This window comes from Camellia sinensis, chromosome 6 (genome assembly GCF_055761805.1).
Source record: "Camellia sinensis isolate YWXY chromosome 6, ASM5576180v1, whole genome shotgun sequence".
Classification (NCBI taxonomy): Eukaryota; Viridiplantae; Streptophyta; class Magnoliopsida; order Ericales; family Theaceae; genus Camellia; species Camellia sinensis.
Genome location: NC_138966.1, coordinates 41,245,157 through 41,265,422, shown reverse-complemented (window position 1 = coordinate 41,265,422; position 20,266 = coordinate 41,245,157). Strand labels below are relative to the sequence as shown.

Genomic DNA, 20,266 nt, shown 5'->3' with positions numbered 1-20,266 from the left:
TGGTACTGGAAAGGTGGACCTCGACTGAGCTTCCTGGAACGACTAAGGGTTAGAAACCCTCTGCCTCTTCCCATTCGCCTGACTATCCTGACTCATCATCGAGCCCCTCATCCTCTCCTCCCCTGCCTGCGTAATGGTCTGAAGATGGGTTGCCGCCTTCATAAGGCACCCATAGTCTCTAATCATGGATCCGACCACTTCAAACATGAGCCCGGTCCTTAGCCTCTTCTCGAATTCCAGACAACAGCGTTCCTCAGTTGCCACAAGTTCTAATGAAAACCTCGACAAACTGGAGAATGTGGCCTCAAACTCGGCCACTGGTGTGTTCAACTGCACTAGCTTGGAGAACTGGTCCCATAACTTCTCCCTAAGAGTGGGAAGCAAAAACTTATCCTTGAAGGCGTCGACAAAAGCCTCCAAAGTCCTTCCAATGCGCCATCGCGCATACTTCCACCATTGACCCGCGTCTCTCTTCAGTTAGAAGGACACTAAGGTTACTCTCAAAACCCTATCTTCGATGCTGAGCATCTCTAAAGTCTTTACCATCTGCTCTAACCACTCATTCGCTTTTAGTGGTTTCTTAGGATTGCCCAAAACTCAGCTGGGTTCGACCAGAAAAACTCCATCTTCAGAAAAGATGGCCCTACCTCAAGAACCTAGGCCTATACTTGATTCTCAGCTCTGAGAATGTCCATAGATTCTCGCAAAGCTCCTGTCATTTCAGGGGCTAAGGCGTCCATGCCCTGTTTCTTCTCTCAGTAACAAGTAGTCGGTTAAAAAAATTTGGATAAGCTTGTTCATGATTATACGTGAGAAAATCAATAGTTGGATAAGTCTGCTGTTGTTGGCGTGGTGGATGATTAAAGGTTTCACCATGTTCTAGTCTGGCTCTTTTTGTTCTCGACATGACTTATGAAGGTAAGAAAAATGTATGGAAGGTTTCGGCTGTTACTGTGAGGAAATAGTGTACAATAGGTAAGCAACAAATAACCAAAGCTCAGCCTCAGGTTAAGTCTTACTAGAAGCTGGGAACAGGCACAACTGGTTAACCGGTTGGATGATCCACCAGTTGACTGCCCGGTCAACCAGTTTGGTGAACTTTTCCGGTGTTACTTCTGTAGCTTTGAAATTGTGAAGCTCTGGTGTTGTGAACCTCTGATTGAAGCTTTTTCTCTCTTTTTTTACACAGATATGAGTTGTAAATATATACACTAAAATTTTTAAATTAATTGACATAGGTGGTGGACTAAATTTGTGAAATTAATTGAGGTAGGTGGTGGATGAGGTGGTTATATGTTTCAAGTCTTTGATCTAGTTGTATTGATACTATTTGAATAATGAAGGTAAATGAAGATGGTGAAGAAGTTGCTGAAAGTTATGAAGCAAAGTTGTTGGATGTGCTCACTAATATAAAGCCAAACAAATGGCCAGAAAATCTGTAGATGAGGTTGTTTTTTTTTTAAAAAAATAAAATAAAAAAAATCAGAAACTGACCAACTGAGGTTTTGCAAAGGAGTGATGGCTCTGCAAAACATAAGTGAAATTACGATGTTGCCCTTTTTATTTTTTACTAACATACCAATTTAACATTCCATAACAGATGGGCAATTTAGTCATTTCAATGCCAAACACATAAATCAATGGGTACAATAATATTGATGTTACAGAAGTTCACGGGTGAGACACAATAATGAAGGTGAGGACGGTACAGGTTCATGAATTTCCCACGAAAGTGATAAAATTTAACAAATGAAAAAAATTCAATAATATTGAATTATGTGCTGTAAATTGTGTAGATACTAATCAAATGATATTTTAATTTTTATTTGACTCCCAATATATATAATATTGATAAATTTTGTTGCTATTTATTTGAAAATAACAAAATAATAACTAGCAAATGATTGATGACAATAATTCTTAAAAATATAAAAATATTTGAACTTAAAAATATTGAAAAAACATAATTCGAATCAAATATACAATCATAAGTTCGGTTTGATTAGTAATTCAATATTTATTGTGACTTTCAATTTATTTTGTTTATAATATTTTCAATACAAAAATTTTTATTTTTAAATTTTTCTTAATAATTAATTTTTTGAGTTGAATTTGAAATTTTTTGGGTATGACTACTATTTTTTTTGTTAATCATTAATTTTTTCAATTGAATTTTAAAAAGAGCTTGGTTAACAGTAATTTTTTTTTTGTTAATAATTAATTTTTTGAATTAAATTTTAAAAAGAGTTTGGTTATGACGGTTTAAGTTGTGTGTTTGATTTTGAGTTATAATTTTTTGAATTAAGTTTTGAAAACTCTCTTCAAAACTCATAACTAAACAAAATTTCTTATTTCATATGTAACATCAATATTTTAAAACTTAATTCCATACTCAATTCAAAACTCAATTCAACACTTTATTAAAAAATCGTAACTAAATAAATTTTTTACATTCAAATTATAATTCTAAAACTCATAAACTTAAAATATAATTTTATTCTCAAATCATATTTAAAAAACTCTACCAAATAATAATTACAATTTTCATTTATTTTTATTTTCTCATACATACACTTATTTCTCATTTCACATTTTAAACGAGTTGCTCTGTGAGCCACGATGAAACACGTGGCAAGCTTATCTCGTTCAAGTCGAAGGAAATGGAGAATCTTCTCACATAAAAATCACGAGAGCCGTCGATCTTTGCCAACCCCTATTAACAGGGCTCAACGTCTCATCTACGGCCAGGCACGTCTGACTTGATTTTTTCGCAACTCATTCATTGACAGCCGTTGGATCGTTCTGGAAAATTAATAAATCACCCCTCGTTCTCAGTCCCCATATACATTTTCATTTTCTTGTACAGATTTTTTCATTTTCTTGTACAGATTCTCTCTCACCGTGAAATTCCATTACCCCCTTTTCGTTAGATCTCTTCTCCTTGATTTCTCAGCTTTGAATTCGTTCGACGATCTGCGTTTTGATTATGGATTCGAGTGTTTTCGTTGAGCGATTCGCTTCCGATCTTCGATTCAGAGATATGTGGTTCAAGACTCATCCCTTCTTCGGCCATGGGTGAATTGACTGGAAATCGAAAGATCCATCGAGGTACGTAGTAGATTTGTTGTTAATAGATTAATATCTTGTTCTTCATCCCCATTTTTGCACGTAATTAAGTATTCTCCTCCATTTCTTGAAGGCTCTTAATGTTTGTTCTGAACCATTAGTGCTCGGGCTTTGTTCATCTGGTTCGATGCGAAACCTTGCTGTCTTTCTGAAATTCTTGAGGTGTGTATTTGCAGGCTTTGACAATTTTGTATGTATTGTAATTCTTGGTTTCAGATCTATTAATTTTTCAACCTTTTGTGTTCATTTTCAGATCTAAAACGCTTGGTTAGATCGGTGCAATCAATTCAGATATCGTGATTCTTTATGGATTCAGATCGTATTTTGATATGAAGCTGTGAAGGATTGCTAAAGTGTTTCTTTATGCTTTTTTGATGTGCTTTCTTTTGTCATCTTCTTGGTATAATAAAGAAGATAGTTTGTTTGTGTGTGTGTGTGTGTGTGTTTCGGTGTGTACCAGAGGGGTATAGCCTAGGGTAACAAAAAAATGTGAGATGTGTAATGTTCTACTGGTTGTCAATCGACCTTTGCCATGTCAGGTGCGCTTGCTTGGCAGGTCAAAAAAGCCCTAATAAAAAGTTTGTTTTTTGTGTTTGAGGGGGAGATGGTACGGGGTTTTGCCCGGTTCTCCCCTTCTTGTGTGTTGCGTCTTTTTGGTTTTTGTTGGTTTTTTCTTGATTTTGTCCACCCCAATTCTCTCTCCAAACCATTTAGTTGTTCATCGTGTCTTTATTTGTCTCTCGAATGGATGATTTTACATCGATTCGAAACAAGTAGGGACATCAACACGCCAACTATTTGTATTCATCAAGCAAGCAAGCAAACACAAGGATGGGATTAGCACGTCATGACTATTCAGTCCAAGAGGTACGAACAAACAATTTCCTTTAATTTATTTTGGCACTAATTATTTGCATTTTGAGCATTTTAATGAGGGAAAATTATGCATCAATAAATTATTACAGATTTATGAAAGTTTATATTTTCAATTATTAATATTTATGAAGTTAAGTTTTTAATTCGAGCATGTCTGAATCTACCATCTCATTAGCCTCATTTCAAAATTTTCAAAATTTAATCAATAAGTAAATTTAGGCCAAGTTTGGGAAGACTAAATAAGTGTACTTTTTGACTTTTTATGAAATATGGGTTGGATTTAGATTGGGTTTGAAGTGATGTGTTAGAGAGGTGATGTGATTTAAATAAGATGATATGACTTAAATAGGATAGTGACTTTTTGACTTTTTGAATTTTTTTGAGGATGTCAAACTTGGCCTTAATCTTTATTCTCAAAATTTAATCAACAAGTAAATTTCTGGCTACAAAATTCTTGATGGTTTACATTTTTCAATAATAAAATCCAAGTAACATCTAACATACGCCCAAAAAGAAAATTTTATAGACACCATATGCCAAATTATGATTTTGTGGTCTTTTGGTTACTTCCTATGTTATGACTTGGTCATGACTGGTGTTTATGACCAGTTGTGATTAGGAAAATGATATAGAAACTTATTTTTTAGGCTTATTTTTTAGATGCAATGATGTATGGAAAGATGATTGGTGATGATTAGACACCACTATAGTGATTATTATTTTGTTGGTTATGACTTATAGTGATCATTATTTTGGTTGTAATCAGAAATGACTTTGGATATATTTTTATGTGGTGTTTGGGTGTGATATTATTTTTTTAAAGTTATGTTTGAAAATGATTTAGTTATGGCATTTATGGTAATCAATATAAAAAAATGTGCATATGGTAAGGCTCTGTATTCTAGAATGACCCCATCGTAAGTAACACTAATATTGTAGATGGTTCAAATGTCAAAGATTGTTGGTTCAGATATTGTGTAATTGTGCACATAATGTAATTTTACAGAGGTTTAGTTGTACTGTGATGATGTGCGTGGGCTGGTTTATATTTGCGTTTTTGGTTAGGGTTTGGGTTGGAATGTATGGTGGTTTGGAGGGTTGGTCCCTTATGCGTAATTGTAATTTAGTCAAAATGTCAATTGTAAACCAGTATGAAGCTCAAGGGTTGGTGGTGGTTGCATGTTGTGACTTTAAATCTCAGATGTGGGTTCATGGATTTTGTTTCAGCGTTGCAGCAGAGTAAAGATTCTTGATTCCTTTGTGCTAGCTGGAGAGAGGATGTATGTTAGCAGATCATTTGAAGGAATAAATTCATGCATTGCAAAAAAGAATTTTTTTGTCATCATGTTGGTGCGAGAGGAGAGTACTTTATTTTGTGGTGAACTCGTAATTTTTTGGCTATTTCTTTAATGCTGCGTAGTTTTTCTAGCTAATGTGACAGATTTTGAATTGCATTGGTTCTGATTTTGGGGTTGAGCATGTCTAATTCAAATCTTGATTCTTCATGTGTAGATTTTGTAGTGTTTAACTTTATTAATATTTTGGCAGATGTTGGAGTCCTTAATACTAGTATTTCTTGAGGGTATGTGTGAACTCTGTTATTGAAAATCGACACATTGATTGTAGAGAATAGGTTGTCTGTAGTTTCTTTTATACAGTAAACTAGCTGGACGGTTAGGGGATGTTTGAGATGTTTTAAATAAATGTATTTTTTGATTTTTTATGAAATATAGGTTGGGTTTGAAGTGATGTGGTAGAGAGGTGATATAATTTAAATAAGATGATATGACTTAAGTAGGATAGTGGCTTATTAACTTTTTTAAAGGATGCCAAACTTAGCCTTATTAGTCCTGTTTGGTAGAGTTGTATGAAAGTGTTTATAGTTTATGTTTTAACAGCTTATAGCTTATAATTATGAACATAAACTGATTTTTGATTTATAAATTAAGTATCTCCTGTCCCACTCAAAGAATAAGCTGATTTCTAATTTACAAAAAGTTATAACTGCATTGTTAAATTAAACCAAACATATCAAAATAGTTTAAATTAAGTTGAAAGCTGTACCAAACAGGCACATCTATACTATATATTAAGTAAAAGAGGGTTTTTAATCTCAAGTCTTGTGGGAGTTTCAATCTCTCAATCTAATTTTTCTAATTTTTTCATTTAAATTTTTTTTTTTTGTAGTATTTATTAACTTCTCTCAATTTCTAAGTCTTATCCTGATAATAATACTTTAATGTATTAAAAATAAACATAAAAAAAAATCTCTAAAATTCAACATATGAATTTTTTGAAAAGTCTCAATATATATAATTATTATCCCTCATAATAACACTTTAATGCATTAAGAATAAACATAAAAAAAATTTCTTAAAAAGTCTAATACATATATGATTATTATTAAAATATTAAATTTTAATATAATATAATAAAAAAAAAAGAAATTTAATTCCTTGAAAAGTCTAACACATGATTATTATCAAAATTTTAAACTTTTATATAATATAAAAAAAGAAAAAAAAGAAGGCATTTAAAAAGAAAAAGACATTTAAAAATTGTAATTTACATATATAAATAATTGTAAATATAATCTGTGAATAGCATGGGTGATATGTTAGTACTATATATTAAGTAAAAGGGGGTTTTTAAATCCTAAGGCCTGTGAGAATTTTAATATTCCAATCTGAATTTTTAAAATTTTTTATTTAAAAAAAGTTCAGCATTATTAATTTGGTCAAAATTTTCTAATCAGTATTTATTAATTTTTTTCAATCTACATGTCTTTTCACATGCTTGCATTTATTGATTTGGTCAAAAATTTCTGATTAGTATTTAAAATCACTTAATACAAATAATTATAGATATAATCCGTGTATAATTGTTGCAGTACTTTTTTCAACTTTTCCTATACAGTATATTTAGTGATAAGATTGTTAAATTATTTTTATAAAAAGTTTTAAAAAATATAATTTATATATTAAAAAAATTTAAAATAAATATAAATATCTAAAATTATTTCGTGAATAGTATGGGCGATAGGTTAGTTATATTACAAATTGTAATTTTTGCTATAATGAGTTTTATTTTTTATTTTACCCTAGGGTGTGGCCATTTGTTGTATTTACGTCATATGTTGTGGTGCTGATCCTCAGGTGGCTTGAGTTGGAAGTGTTATTGGGTCATCTAACGTGTGAGACAGATTTCTAGAGTTTGCTTCGGACACGCCATGTTTGCTAAAGTGTTGCAATGCCACAATAAGGTATTTCTTTACTCAGTAAGAATTAGGAATCTGTCACGTCTTTGTAACTGTTTTGGATAAAAATTTGCGCAGGTATTTGTGGAGAGAAAAAGGGGTAGGTAAAGGTAATACTAAAAAAATTTAGGTGCTACTTAATTGGTTTTCTTTTTCTTTTTATTTTTTGGGTAAAATTTTTTAAATATAATTTGAGAATAAAGTTATATTTTGAAATTATGATTTGAGTTTGAAAAATTTGTTTGGCTATAATTTTTAAAAAGAGTTTCGAGTTAAGTTTCGGAGGGGGTTTTGAGTTTTTAAAACTGAAAAAGTTTGATTTAAAAATTTACAATTCATAATTGAACACAATTTAAAATTTTATTCAAAACTCAAAAATTTTGAGAGTATTTTTTATTTACAATATAAAAATAGCAAGAGTACAAAAAAAAAAAAAAAAAAAATTGAATATTGTTCTGGTTAATCGGCCGAACGTTCGGGGGATGATCGGCTTAACCAAAATTTTCTGTCTAGAAAGGAGTTTTCAAAATTCGGTGTGGAATTATAATTTGAAAACTCAAAACGAGCACCACACTCATGAAAGTGGGTGGAAATGTGTTTGGCAAACATAACCAAAAAGAGTCTTTGTTTCTCTACACGAGTTTTTCTACAAAATATAAATCTAAACAAACTTCAATGCTGTCTGAAGCCTTGTTTGGCAACCTTCCCTTTTAGTCAAAAAGCTATTAAATTAGTCAAAAAGTCAACAACTCATACCAAAAAGTTAGATTCTCTTTTCTCTCTATTTTTTGTACATTTTTTCGTAAAAAATCAAAAAGTCATCCCAAACATATTCAGTGTGTTTGGTTTGAGTTTTTTGAATTAAATTTTTTGAAAGCGAGTTTTTTGGTTTTTGTGTTTTTTTGTTTTTAGTGAATGTTTTTAAAATTTTAAACATTTTTTTTTAACTTTTTTAGATACACCGGTGTATCTAAAAAAGTAAAAAATTTGTAAAAAATATTTTTTTTAAATTAATAAATACATAAAAATAGAAAAAATGTATTGAATTTTTTTTTTTTTTTTTTTTTTTTTTTTTTGGTATTTAGTGAATTTTTAAAAGGTTTCTCTCACAATTTTTTTACTTTTTAGGTATATTTATGTGAGGTATGTCTAAAAAATAAAAAAAAATTACTTAAAATATTAAAAAATTCAGTAAAAACAAAAGAACATGAAAAATAAGAAAGTAGAATTTTCTGAAAAGAGTTTTTGAAAAACTCTAACCAAGCATGTTTGTTAGTTTTTTTTAGCTCATATTTTAGTCAAATAGTCAAAAAATTATTAAATTAGCTTGTTTCCAAACGAGGCCTGAGTGCGTCTCCAATGATGCGTTAAAATTCTTATCAAATTTGAGTAAAAAAATTTTGGGGTTGGGGTTAGTAGTTTATTACTATTTTGAAATTGAGTTGAGAATTATCTAATTAATTTTATAGTTATGCTAATAAATCTTCAAGTTATTGTATAGCTAGCTGTAATGTTTCATGTTTTATAGTTATCTGTCTATTTATTTGAGTAATTTCCAAACTATAATTTTCTAGAGATCTACTGGAAGTTAATGATAATAGAAATTGATATCTTAATTTTTGATCTGTTAATTCTTGTATAAGCTCAGTACTGGTTCTGATTTTAATCCTAAGTTCTTCATCTAATGGCATAAAATTTTGATTTTTAAAATTCTTTTATGGATAATATTTCCTTAATATTTCTACTCGGGTGGCTCGCTCTGTATTCTAAAATTTTTTTTCTTTGGCAAAATTATTTTTAGACAATGTTTGTTTTTATTACATGTACTCTTACTTTGAAGCTAAACTTCGTTCAACATAGTATATTTTTATTTTTTATTTTTTACTTTTCCCTTTCTGCCTACAATTTGCCCTCGAACGCCTAACTACGGCTCACACGGGCTCTTTAGCTAAGGTCATTTAGTAATAAAATAGAAAACAATAGATACTACGAAGGTGCAAAGTATGTAATATTAATGAGCAAGTAAGTATTCTATAAACTTAGTTCTTTCAAAAAAAAATAAAAATAAAATTTTAGAATAGAAGAGTTACCCTTTTGAAATATTTAAGGAAAAAGAGAGATTAATCACATTTCATATTAATAAGTAGTATATTTACAAAGATTATGTTACAAACTTTGAAATTCTAGAAGACTTGGAACACTTAGGATTTTTGAGAGAAGTTGGAAATTTTTGCAAAGTGAAGTGAAGGGAGATTTTTCATTGCTTCTTCCTTTGGCATGAATGTCAATTTATACAACAAAAAGGAGGGTAAAAACAAAAACCTAAAACCTAGACTTAATAGCTAACTCAAATTGTCGGCTAAACTTTTCAAAAGACATAGTCAAGCCTAGTAATAGGCTTTGCCAAAGTTTTTACATAAAGACAAAGACTTATGCATACAATTATATGCATATTTTTGACAGACTTTCTACGCAGATAAAAACAAGTAAAGGGTTCAATTAAGGGTTTAACTTCTAACCAATCATGGTAAATACCAGGCTTGGTTTCTTTAGCTACTACATAAAAAGAAAAGTTTGGTTCCTTTAGCTACTACATAAAAAGAAAAGTTTTTAGATAAAGGTTTGTTTTGGCTTTTTGAAAAGTATATACTAAGAGAGTTTAAAGTTGACAGACGTTTAGCTGGGTGGTTATGGTTGTTCCAAAGGTTATTTGGAAGCCACTGTTGAACTGGGTCTATCTCGATTCTTGTTAATGGTCTGAATTTGTTTCTGCCTTCATAAATGAAAAGGGCAAATCCCCAAAGTTCATGGTTTTGTTGTTCTCCATTATCTGTACAAAAATTAATTTGGTTATTTTCTTTTTTTAAATAAATCTTCCTACTTAGTCAATCTGTTAATTTATTATCACTCCCTTTAATATGTTCAAATTCTACTTTATATCATTGTCCTACTATATAATCTAAAAATTTTGTTCATCTTTTGGTACTTAGTTTGCGCTCATTAAGTTTATTATGGAATGTAACTATAGCTTCACAGTCTGTTCTGATTGTAAATGGCTTGTGTAAGAATAATCTAAATTTGTTTATTGCATATACTATTCCTAATATTAAATAATCTAATATTAAATGGTATTAAATAATCTAAATTTTGGATTATACTAATATGAAATTATATTTATTAAGGGGTTGTTTGGAATGACCTAAATAAGTGCACTTTTTGTCTTTTTATGAAAAGATGTGCAGAAAAATAGAGAGGTGATGTGATGAAAAAAAGATAAAAAGATAGATAATTTTTGGGTTGCTAAACTTGACCAAAATATACTATCCATCTTACGCTGAAATATGGAAGATACATTTTTTAGTCCAAAAGGCATAACTAGTCATTCATAATGTTCTTGTGGGCAGCAAAAGGCTGTTGAAGGTATACTTTTCTTTTTTATTTTTATCTGTCAAAATCCCGACTTGCAATCAAATTTATTAAATATTTTTGTTGTCTGTATTCTGTTTATAAGCTTGTCTTTATCTGGTATATTATATTTATCATTTTCTGTATTGTTATTTAATCTTTTATAATTAATAACTATTCTAGCTTTTCCTCTTTTTATCTTTGCATGATTTCTAACCATAAATGCGGCGCTCCTATGTGGGCTATTACTGGGTCTAATTACTCCTAAATCTAATAACTCCTTAATCTGTGCTATAAATTTTTCTATGTCTGATGGCGTATGATCTATTTATGCTGATGTAATTTTATAATCTTTATTTTTTATATCACTTTATTTCTTTCCCAATATTTCATGGGCTGTTCATCTAAAATTTCTGTTGTTTCAGCTAATTTTATCATTTCATCTAAATCATTTTCTGTCTTTCTGTATACTGATTTTTTTCTTTTATTTTTCTATTTTTGCAAAAAATAATTCTAGGTTAACAATTTTTTTGAGATTCTTTATCTTGTGTGTTATGTTTAATTTTTCTAGACAGATCACACAATAGGTTATACTGCATAATAAACACTGAGCTCTCTTATCTTTAGCTGGAAACCAATTACAATAACTGCATCTAGTGGTATCAAATCCTAGTTCTATTTGAAAATTATGCTGACATTCAGTATCTGAATTGCATTCCATCATAAAGAATGTGTCATGAGAAGGAGTCATTTCTATTTCTTGATTAAGTTGTCCTAAAAGATTATCTATGTCTGTATCGCTTTCTGAACCACTATCTGAACTTATGGCTTCTATTTGATATTCGTAATCACTGACTATGCTGTAGACTTCTGAATCATCACTGTTTATGCTAACTATATCTTTTTCTAAATCTTCTATAATATGTAGTCTTTCTTTCTATTTTTTAGTATTAGGCCTTTGTCTTTTTGGGCAGGTTTTTGCAAAATGGTTGGGTTCTCCACATATAAAGCGATTGCATTTTTACTATTAGGTTTTCTAACATATCGTTGTTTTCTTTGATCTTTTTTTTTTTTTTTTTTTGGTAGTCGCTTATAATTTATCCTATTAAAAGTTCTACTCTTTCTAATGAATTTTTGTTTTTTTTCATGGTTTTCTATATTTTTTCTCCTAATATTTTTATTTTCTATATTTTCGATATATTTTTTCCTATTATATTTATCTTCATATTGTTAATTAGTATATTACGTTGTTACAGAAACCATAGTTTTGTTTTTTCAAATCTTTATGTATTTCAACTTCTATACATTTTTCTCTGAGCTTATGAAATGTAAAAGTTATTTTAGGTCCTATTCTTAAAATTCCTATTATTTTTACTTCTACTGAGGCTATTTTTGTTGGTAAGTTTGCATAATAAATTGACCATTTATTTTCTATTTCTCTTCCTTGTTCTCTGGGTAACCTTCTAAAATATTTATTTCATATTTCTTCATCAAAGCTTTTTCCAGTTCTGGCTGCTATGGCTAAATATTCTTTGCTAAAAGATACAACATATTTCTAACTTCCTAATGTTATCTGATCTAAATTAAAGTTATGCTTTGAGTATAATCATTTCTTCTAGAAGGGTCATATCCTATAAGTATTTCTTTTACAAAGCTAGTAAAATTTTATGGATTATCTCTTAGTCCTTTAAGCTGTCTAATTGTCTCCTCATATTTTCCTTTAAAAGTTAAATATATATTAAAAGTTGAATCTCCTAAAAATGTTTCCATATGTTCCCACATATCTGTTGATTCAAAGGGATTACTCATCCATGTTTTTACCGCATCTTTTTTTCCATTTTTCTATTACTTCTTGCCATGTCTGAGGGTCAAATCTAGCTAAGGTTAAAAGGGTTCCTTGGTTATTAGCTGACTGTAATTGTATACTTATATCTGGTTACCTACGCTTTTCATGAGATCTATAACTTTTATTCGGATCTACTTTACTACGCCCTGAATTAGCTAATGGTCTTCTTTTTACTACATAATGCATTGGTTCTACTGGATCTTTTACCGTTGGTTGTGGTTTACTAGTTCCTGTGCTTTCTGTGTTCATGTAAAAAATATCTTCTAAGTTAGATTGTTTTGGTATTTTAAATATTTTGTTAGGATGTATTTTATCTTCTATAATATCGTCTATATATTCTGTATGAAATTCTTGATCTAAAAATGACACTTCTTTATATATTCGAAATATCTGGTATCTAATATTTTATTCATGTCGCTTAGGGTGACAATTTTCAAATCTATCTCATCAATATTATATATCTTATTTTGTAATATTATTTTTTTTCCTGTCATTACATAAAGCTGATTTATGTCATTACGATTATCCTGATTTTCTTTCCTATCTATACTATGAAATTCATCATTTTCAGATTTTTCTGGTGCTACATATGTATATTAAGTAAATCTTACTGCATAGTTTCTATCTATTTTTTGATATAGTAAGTTATCTTGAGGGGCTAATCTTTTTTGTCCTAGAAAATCTCATAAATTCCAATCTAGTACTGCATTATCTTTAGAATTAAATTTTTTAGTTGGTAGTGCCTTTATTCCTTTTGCGCCTAATATTTTAACTATCTGATCATTTGTAAGTCTATAATGAGTATTGTTTTCTGAGACTGCTAAGCCTAAAAATCCTGTGCAAACTAATAAATTTTTTTCTTCTTTTTTCATTTTGTATCTTCTACTTTTTATCCCTATTTTTATTTTTTTATGAGAGGTTGGTGTTGGTAATAAGAAATCTGGTGTAAAATAAACTATTCATCCTTTTGAGTTCATATCTAATTTATTACTGCCTAAAATACTTTATCCTATATCATTAAACCTATCATCGTAAAGACATACAAAAACTTTAGTTCCTAAATTTTCTCTGGTTAAAGCCTTAACTCCTATCACAACTAATCCTAAGAGAGTCATTTTTAGGTGTTCATTTACTGCATATTTATAACTTTCTCTATTTATTAAATTTAGTTCTATTTTTTCACCTTCATGAGTTACATTAATCATTTGTTCACCATAGTGTTTAAATAGATACTGTTTTTTATGTATTTTTCCTAGTTTATATATATATTTAGCTGGAATTAATTCTAACTTTTTCTTTTTCAAATTTTCTATTTGTTGTTCTACATCTATAAATTCTTCCATTTTAACATATTCATCCTTATTATGTTTTTTACTGCTACTTCCTTTTACTAGTTGTTTAAACATCTTTATTTTCTATAAGTTATACATGCAGGTTTCTTTGGTAATTTAAGTTTTTCGAAATATCTAGTTATATCTTCTTCGTTTATCTGAGATTGAGGTTTGTTTACTTGTCCTTCTATTCCTTTAATTTTTTGAAGTATTATTCTTTCTAGAAAAACTAAAACGATTTTCTAAACTGTGTAGTTGTTCTGCTAATTCTTCAAATTTTTCACACAATCTGACAAAAAATAAAATTTTTATATTATTTTGTCTTATTGTTATTTTATTTGACTGATAGCTACTGATTCCTTCTGGGTTATTATGAAAGTCTTTTGTTTGTTTTAAAATAATCTGATAGTTCTTATTAGCTTTTTTATCGCTACTCATAAACTAAGATCTTATTAGTTGTTCTGAAATTTCTAATTTCTGTTTTAAATTATCTTGAATTTGGTTGTTTTGTTCTATTTGTTTAGTTATTTGATTTATTTGATTATGAATTTTTTTAATTAGTTGTTTAAATTCTAACTCTATTTGCTTTGAACTGCTAATATTTGTAGTTGAAATTAGAGTTTCTATCTCTAGCTTAGTGGGAAATTTTTCTAAATTTAAATCGATTCGTTTTTGTAGGATAAAACTACACTGATCTTAGATATAATCTAATTTTTTTATCTTGATCGTTAATTATACTGCGAGTATTATGAAGATAGTTTATAGATGAAGTAAAAAGATTACTAATTTTATCTATGTCCTTTTTAATATTTTTTGCAAAATTAATCTGGTAATCTATAATACTATTTATCTGAGGATTATGTTCACTATGGAGCTGATGTGTAAAAGTATTTTTAAAATTACAACGGAATTTATTTTTATCTATATTAAGACGATGGTTATGATTGTTGAGTTCTAAATTTAAATATTCTACTCTCTTCATACACAAAATTAAATCATACTTTAAAATTATTAAAAGCTACTATAACATGAAATTTATAACTAAATTGTCTAAAAATAAAAACTACTCTATTTCCATAAGCAAAATGCATAAACTAACTTAAATCAGAATATATAGTCGTAGAGACAGATGCAAGTCAGTTAGGATGGGGAACAATCTTATTAGCTAAACCTAGTAAGTATGATAGTAAAAATGAGTGCATTTGTGGATATAATTCTGAAAAATTTAAAGAAAAATATGCTATCATGACTGGCTTAGATTTTGAGATATTAGGAATAGTATTTGCAATAAAAAAAATTTAGATTATTCTTGCACAAGCCTTTTACAATCAGAACAGACTGTGAAGCTATAGATAGATTCCATAATGAACTTAATGAGCGCAGACTAAGTACCAGAAGATGGACAAAATTTTTAGATTGTATAGTAGGACAATGATATATAGTAGAATTTGAACATTTAAAAGAGAGTGATAATAAATTAATAGATTGGCTAAGTAGGAAGATTTATTTAAAAAAAGAAAATAACCAGGTTAATTTTTGTGCAGATAATGGAGAACAACAAAATCATGAACTTTGGGAGATTTGCCCTTTCCATTTATGAAGGCAGAAACAAATTCAGACTATTAACAGGAATTGAGATAGACTCAGTTTAACAGTGTCTTCTAGTTAACCTTTGGAACAACCATAACTACCTAGTTAAACGTCTGTCAACTTTAAACTCTCTTAGTGTATACTTTTTAAAAAGCCAGAATAAACCTGTCTAAAAGCTTTTCTTTTTATGTAGTAGCTAAAGGAACCAAGCCTGGTATTTACTATGATTGATTAGAAGTTGAACCCTTAGTTAAAAACTTTTCCATATCTCAGATTAAATGATTTTATGATTTCGAGTCGGCTAGTACATATGCCTGTAGACAAATAAGAACCAATTACTTTATCAGTCAGATAACTAAAGATTATCTAGACACATTGGGCAAGATGCAGTCAACCATTCTTGCTATTAGTGGAGCTCCAGTTAGCCAGATAATTGAAAGTAGTAGTACTAACCTTCAGATAGATTCTCAAAATCCTCTCCAAATGTGCAGACATTGTGAAGGCCTTAACAGAAATTTCAAGAAAATCATGGATAAAGGCAAAAAGGTCAGTGAAGAGCTAGACCAGCTCCGAGACGAAGAAAAACAATTGAGAGCTACCATTCGAACCCTAACCAATCAGCTTAAAAAACTAACTCCAGAAAAAGCACCCACTTCATTTCTTGACCTAGAAACCAGACAACTCACCAGTGAGGAATTTGAACAATTGAGTGGTAGAATGTATTTCTTCAGGTATTCTATCATTCGATCTTTTTGTGAGAAAAATCAAGAAATAAAGGACCTTAAACCCTATATATACACCTTAGCCGAAAATAGCAGAAATAGTGAGCTAGTCACTATACAGTAGTTTCTTCAACAGGAGTTCACTGCCCTGATATAGCTTATCAATAGACTGATCTCTATAAGGATGAAGAGCAGCCCTGCTTAGAAGAGGAAAGATGTATGGACAGGCCAGAATATTTTGATAGATGTCAGTGTAATTTAGATTTCAGCATCTGCCTTTGCCTTTGCCAGATAAATCTAGCAACGTTCGAGCCATTGGAGATAGAGATTAGGGGCAAACCGTGTTATCTAACAATTTCACAATTGTTAGATTACGGCTTTGTCTTTAGAATAATTTTCTTAGATCTAGATCAGACAGATAGTTTTGGAAATAAACTTGCTCATTCAGTACTTTGTGTAATAGAAGAGCATCATCCATATGTAGAAACATTAATTGATAGCAAGCTATCAGAATGTAAAGGAATAAGGTGCATCCACGCCAAGCATAAAATGTACCTAAGAGGAACTTCAACATTTCCATGATACCCAGGACTTCTCAATCGAAGACCTTGGCCATGCAGAAAATTTTCACTTAGAGATCAGCTCAATAAATGGAGGAAATTTGCTAATAATCCTCTATTAGCGTATAATAGAAATTGTGGACATCTAGTCTGCGAAGATAGAAATCAGAAGATATACTGTAACCTAGCTATCCCAGGTTATCCCTTCAGCAAAGAAACATTCGTCGATGAAGTCAATATCCCAACTATCAGCATAGCGTCTCTCATGAGTCATCATTAATGGGAGAAAATGACCAAGATAACCAATAGGGAAATGGACCAGATATGGAGGATGATTTTTATGACCAGCTTTCAGCAGCAGATCTTGACGATCTCCCAGATAGAAGTATGGGTAAAAAAAAAAAAAAGGTGCACGCCACATAATTAGACTCATTTTGGAAGTATTATAGTTTCTTGTAAATTTTTGACTTTTAGATATTTTTGTAAATTTTCTACAAAGGATCCACTTTGAGGATTCATCATCCAAGCGTCTACATCAATTATTGGCATTCTAGAAAAAAAAGATAAAATTTGTAGAAGATAAAGCTTCTCTTCAGCAATCAGAGAAAAACACGCCAAGAAACGACAAATAGCTATTGTAAATATTTGTGTTTGTCAATAATAAGGCTTCTTCTTCACTTACTACTTTAATAAAGCAGATGACACCTACCCTGCTTTATTAAAGAAAAACTGTGAGAATCCTTACACGTGTCTTGTAATATATTATAGTGTCAAAATTTTATCTAAAAGGAAGGATTGAATGATGTACGATTGGGCCCAAAGCAGTACCCAGCATCATTATCCAAACCCTTTATTTGTTTTTATCTGCGTAGAAAGTCTGTCAAAAGTCTTTGTCTTTATGTAGAAACTTTGACAAAACCTATTACTAGACTTGACTAGGTCTTTTGAAAAGTTTGACATTTGTGGCATCGCCGAACAAAACCGATACAATCCTCCTCCATAGTAGACCAATAGTAACCTTGCCTGAGAATCTTCCAGGCTAACATTACCCTGTTTATGTGCGCTCTACACTCTCCCCCATGGATGACCTCCATTAGGTGCTTTGATTCTTCTACATCGACACACAACTTGTACATTCCCAGATGACCTCTCTTGTATAGTTTACCTCCGCATATGATAAATTGAACGGTCATCCACCATATTGCCCTCTTGTCTTTGGCATTTGCCCTGGTGGATAAACTTCATTTTCCAAGAAGTTTCAGATGTCATAATACCAAGGGTTTTGATCTTGAACCTCATCTATTGCGGTGATAGTCTCATAGGCCAGCGTATATCTCTGTTCAATAATGATCGGACGCATCCAAACTCCAAGCGAGATATATATCATGGAAGATAGAGTTGATAAGGCATCAGCGAACTTGTTGTTTTTTCTTAGTACATGCGTGAATGTCAACTTCTCAAACCTAGGGATCAGAACATTCAGGATTTGGTGATAAATCTTCATATTTTCTTCTTTAATAATAGATATAGGATTTCTTTAGGATGAGTACCCTAGAAAGAAATCATGAAGCTGCCACTGTTTATGAGAGGATTCCAACATTAAGGATTAGAGAAAGGCTACTATGTACACCCTTAAAAAGGAGTACATTATAAGAAAGCTACGATTTTTTGTGGTGATAGTTACAATTTTTTGTGGTATGTGTTATGACACTTTGTGATAAAAGACACAAAAGATGAAATTATTGTGTGCACTTCTAAATTATGAATGCCAAAGTTATACCACTTTATGGTAAAACTTATATTTTTTGTGATGAGAAGAGATCCATTTTGTGGTAACACTTCACAATTTTGATGGTGTTGTTATGAGGTGCATACTTATATGACAAAGCTAAAAACATACAGGAATCAGAAGAGAGTATCTCACCTGCTTCAATTTCCCAGTAGTCTCAATCATGCGACCGTGAATCTCCATAAACGCCTGTTCACAAATTCAACCTTAGAATCAGAATATATAGTCGTAGAAACAGATGTAAAAGTTTTTTTTTTTGACATCACCTGCTCTAACGGAGTGTTTTGGCTTTTCATCAAATCACTTGATGGTCGGGCGGATGACCCGTCAGTGTGAAATTTTTACAAAATTTTGTTTTGAGTTGGTTATAGGGGCCATTCGACAATGAACATTGATTTGATGAAAGACACAGCATTTTTAGTTTGGTGAAACATTTTTGATTATATTTTTGGTTTTTCCAATTTGATATTTGTTTTATGAAATCATTGGAGTATAAAAAATTGTTACTTTTTTTTCCAAATTTGAATTTGGTGTTGGATTTGGTACACGGTTAGGGATGGCCTTATGAATATATTTTGGAGATGGCCCTATGAATCATTTTTTGGTGAAAACTATCTGTTGTGTTAACGAGACTGTTTTGATGAAATATGGTGGAACTCTTTTATTATTTTATTTAGCATCGTTGACCTCAAGTGAGGTGTGAGAATTGCTCACTTTTTAGTAATTTATTTATTAAATTATGAGAACATTATCATTTTATTTAGCGAGAACATTATCATTTTATTTAGTTTTGCAGCTGGTTGTTGAAGCTATTGTGGTTAGTGCCGCAATTTTTTTTTTTTTTAGCTTCTGTAAATTAAATTTAAATTTAAATTTTCTTGTTTGATTGTAGAAAGGTGGAAAATGTGGAGTGCTTGTCAATGTCTGGTTGAACTGTCATATATATACATGCCAAAGGTTAGTTTGAAGATTAAGATACCTGTTAAATTGTTAGAGAAGCTGACCAGAAAACTTTCCTCACTTCCCGCAACATCTTTTTTCGACTATAATAATTTTAATTCTCATTAAATAAATGTTTTATGCTTTAGAAAGAATGTGTGTGTATATATTGTTTTCTTTTTGTTTTTCTTTTATAATTAAAGTAATGGTAGGTCTGGATTTGTTTTTAGTTTTTAAAACATATTTGTGCAGCTACAGCCGCGGGCATTGAAATGGAGATATTTTTTTGTAACGGAGTGTTAACTGAAATATTTAATTTACCCTAAAACAGTAAATATTTATAGTGCTAGTTGAAAATATGTCTATTATTTTGAATGACTTTTTAGTGCTTTTAAAACAGTAAATTTGTGTTGGGGTTCTGAAATTTATTTTGTTTTTGAAAGAAAAGAAACGGGAAAATGAGTTACTATTATTGCTTTTAAAACAATTTTGACAACTGTCCAGTGACTGATATAGTGTTATTTTTTCATATTTTGTTGTCTAAATTATAATTACAACATTTGAAGTTTACTTAAAATATGGGTTGTCCACATGATTTGTAAAATTATAAATATTATCTTGTAAGAATTTTTTATTTATCAAAATTAATTGTAAAAATAAATTTCTTTAGCTGTTTTTTTATATAATGATTAACCTTAAATAAAATAATTTTAAGGGTTTTGTTATAAAATAACTAAAATAATTTTAGGGTTTTTACATAAATATAATTGTTAATTGACTTGATTTATTAATAATAAGGGTTTTGTTATAAAATTAGAAATTTTAA

At 30.1% G+C, this 20,266-nt stretch overlaps 1 long non-coding RNA gene across 8 annotated transcripts; it reads left to right on the top strand.

The window, feature by feature from the left end:
- Positions 1-2,675: 2,675 nt before the first annotated feature.
- Positions 2,676-19,732, top strand: LOC114303323 (uncharacterized). 8 transcript variants are annotated; one of them, XR_014332247.1, is made up of 6 exons: positions 2,676-3,108; positions 3,200-3,288; positions 3,380-3,993; positions 5,551-5,584; positions 7,158-7,264; positions 19,394-19,732. It is a non-coding gene; the product is annotated as an uncharacterized LOC114303323 (long non-coding RNA). The 8 variants fall into 8 exon arrangements; XR_014332242.1 differs by having other exon boundaries at positions 5,230-5,584; XR_014332249.1 differs by lacking the exon at positions 19,394-19,732 and adding an exon at positions 18,615-19,021.
- The last annotated feature ends 534 nt before the right edge of the window (positions 19,733-20,266 follow it).